The following is a 3612-nucleotide window of genomic DNA, read 5'->3' as shown; positions in this document are numbered from 1 at the left end:
TGGCCGTGAAGCCCTCCGTCTGTCTCCTTACCTGCGCTCCCTTCTTAAATACTTGAGCAACAGAAAAATAACTGTCCATTCAACATAAAGGAATCTACACAGATAATTCTCAGAGCTTAAATGTTTTTCAGAAGTAACCATCACAACGATTTCTGCCCACGTACTAAACTCCACCAGAACCTTCGAAACATTACAAAAGACAGGATATGTTTATCGTCCACCTCTCTGTCTCAAGATGGCAGCTTAAGCTACAAGTTTTAAGTGCATAAAGACTCTTTTTGGCATGGAAATAACAGTGACAATGATACAGTGCTCACTCCACGTCAGGCAATGGGATGAAAATGGCTTTCCAGTCATCACCTCAATTAATCCTCGCCACAGTCCCAAATAAAAATGGGCACCCCCACTTACGGGAAGGGGGGGCGGAAGCTTTAAAGAATGTAAGTCTACGCAGAGCCTGGATTTGCACCTGGACGTGTCTGACTCACAGCCTGCCCTGTCGGCTCATCATCCTCTAAAGCCCCAAACGCTTCAAAATACATCGACTCCTTAAAGTCATACAGCTCATCGAAAAATAAAAATAAAAGCTAATTAGAGAGATGAAATAATGTACTTTGTTCCAGTTGCCTGTATAATTAAATACTATTGTTCTTTCATTTCATAATGTTTCAAATAATATAAAACCTTTCAAAACCGTCTGCTTCATTTTTCTTTATCAAGTAGCATTTAAACAAGTAATGTATCATCATATCCATTCACTCGCACACGTGTCACCCCTTCTACACTATTTGGCAGGCACCTATGCCGTGTAGAAAATACCCGCATAAACGGAAGACGCTGTAAGGCCACGTGGCGTTACGACGCAGGGGCAGGAAGGGGAGCGTAAAAGTCCCCACGTTCACATCAGGAAGGGTGTGCTAAACACCTTTTCATCCACATTCCCCAGAAGTGGGCGAGAAAAATACAACACAACCTACTGATCGCTCATTCACGTTCTCTTCCTTCCTCCTAATGGCCAAGAAAAATGAAAAGAAGGGCAAATCGTCAAAAAGGACACTCGAGTATAAAGCCACGCACAGACAGAGGAATAAAAGAGAACGAGACATGAAACACGACACACGAAGTTACATTATTTGTCCCTGAAACGCATGACAGTTACGAGAGTTAGAAACAGAGCACACTATGTTCTTTGCAGGCTGTCTCCGAGGAAACAGGGCGGGCACACCACCAAGGCTTTGCCGAGCGAGGGGGCCCGGTCCTGCCTGCGAGCCGGCAGGTTCGGCAGAGGCCCGCACCGTCTCCTGAACCCAAACGAGCATGTGCTTGGCAGGTGTCTGCATCGTTCTCACCCCAAGCGTTCACGGCCAGTGGTCAGTTACTAAGCACAAACGCAAAACAAGGCAGATGTGGTTATGAACTAGAAGTGTTTACAAAAACGATCTTCGTGCCAGAATGATTTTAAAAGAATAAAAGTGTCAAACTAAAGCTCACTAAAAAGTGAGGCTTAACAGGAGCCTTTGATCAAAAACTATTAACGGACAATTACTAATTTAGGATTACGAAGTCAGACGGGGACCTCCAAGGTCATTTATTCCACCTCTATACCCTTAAACAGGACCACAGTCAAAGCGCCCCTAGCAAAAGAAACATCTTTAAGGACAGCTGGTGGAGATTAAACAACTCGCCTTAAAAAACGAATCCATCTTTACTACTCTCACAAACCTATGCCTTCAATCCATCTGGCAAACGCCTATACGGACCCAACTCTTACTAAGGCATGCTTCCACTAGGTCTATTATGTACGACTATAGTTATCTAGGAGAGAAAATGTTTAAAATAACGCTGAGTACATTAAAATATATGTTTTCATTTATAAATGGATGCTCAAATATCAGTGAAATCGTTCATTTAAATCAGTCCAGAAATGAGATATAGTCAGAGAATCAAAGAATTTTACGGCTATTGGGATCTCAAATCATGTCGTGGATCTCCCTGTTTCTTTGAAGATGATACCAAGGCAAAGATGTCACTACTACTGGTCTCTAAAGTGACATTCTGTAGCGACGAGGAAGCCTCATTTAAAAGAACAACTGATGAACTCTTTCATAGATCAAATCGATTTGTACTGTAACCACTACCTGACCTACCAGCCTCGTATGGTCAGGTGAAGTCCCAGAACGTGGCCTTCTGTCAAACAGAAATGACGACCTGCCAGGCTTAGTGAGGAGGAGAGAAGGGACGGAGCAAGGTCCTCAGCCGCGGAGGTCCACTACTGTCTCATCCTCCCACCGACCTTAGAAAACGGACGGCATCTGCACCTTTTTGACTAGGTCTGTAAACTTGCCCGTGACCGCAGAGAAAACAAGCTGAAGCCGCAGAGCAGGACAGCAGGGGCCCCTGTCCACTACGCCGCTCGGTGCCTGCCCCAGGCACGTGCTCTGTGACACGCCACTGCATGTGCTGAGAAATAAAGTACAAAGCAGCAATCCAAACGCTCCGTAACGCTGCCTAGTTTTTCTGTGACACAGCCACAAAGCAGACAATTAGCACTTAAATGAACAAACCCCGAACCGGTGCGAAGTCGTCAGCCCGGACTCTCTTCTCTGTAACACATCAGGCTGCTGGATTCCTCCACGCGTTAAGCTCGCGGTCAACCAATCAACCGGAGCTCAAGGAAACAATCACACGACCTCGTGTTTCGCTCTGATGACTGAATTCTAACCTCACTCAGCTCAGTGACATGATTCTTACTCGTTCGTCCCAGCTCAGTCCCTCTTCCAGTGGCTATGCCAAACCCCCCGACTCCTCAGCTGGCCTTTACGCCCCTCCACCTCTGAGAACTTAAGCTTTGAACTGCCTCACCTTCTAGCACCCAACCTATAAATATCCTCTGTCCTCATATTTTTTCCTCCTTTTTCGGAGCCTCTCCCCTCTTGTAGGCACGAGTACACCCCCAGGAACCCAGGAGCACTTAGCTGATGCTCACAAAACATAACGACTTAGGTCCAGACATCCCTGTACCCTCAAGCTATCCTTGCCGGCATTTCCCAGGACCTCCGTCGGCTCCATCATCTCCATCTCCGACATCTTCAAGCATCTCCTCTTTATTGACTAACCTTAAAAGTCTGTCAATCTTAAAAAAAAAAAACTGCAAACCTTTTTTAATTACCACCTCATCTCTTTTCTTCATAGTCAAGCTTCTTTAAAAAGAAGTGTGACCGGAAATTTTATATTAAGAAAGTAATGTCAGTTTTCTTAAATTAGGATAACAGTAGTTATATTTATAAAAATAACTCTTACCTTATAAAGATACATATTTAAATGATTACAGAATAAAAGATACGATATCTGAGTTTAGCTTTAAAATAATCCAGCTGGGGACAAAGGTTACAGATGGAAGGAAACGGGCTGTGTTCATGCTTCACGCTGGCGGACGCCTGCGCGGGGCTGCGCTGTTCTATTTTCTGTTGATATGCACTACTATGGGAAATTTTAAACTTTTCTTTCCCAGACAGCCTAAACTCAGACTCCTCTTCGTTTCTGCAAAGTTTAGAAATGATCTGTCGGCACTGAACCCGCTGGCCACCGTTGCACGCTCGGGCCACTCCCCGC

This window comes from Pteropus medius, unplaced genomic scaffold (assembly GCF_902729225.1).
Source record: "Pteropus medius unplaced genomic scaffold, Ma_sr-lr_union100, whole genome shotgun sequence".
Lineage (NCBI taxonomy): Eukaryota > Metazoa > Chordata > Mammalia > Chiroptera > Pteropodidae > Pteropus > Pteropus medius.
This window is presented reverse-complemented; position numbering follows the sequence as displayed.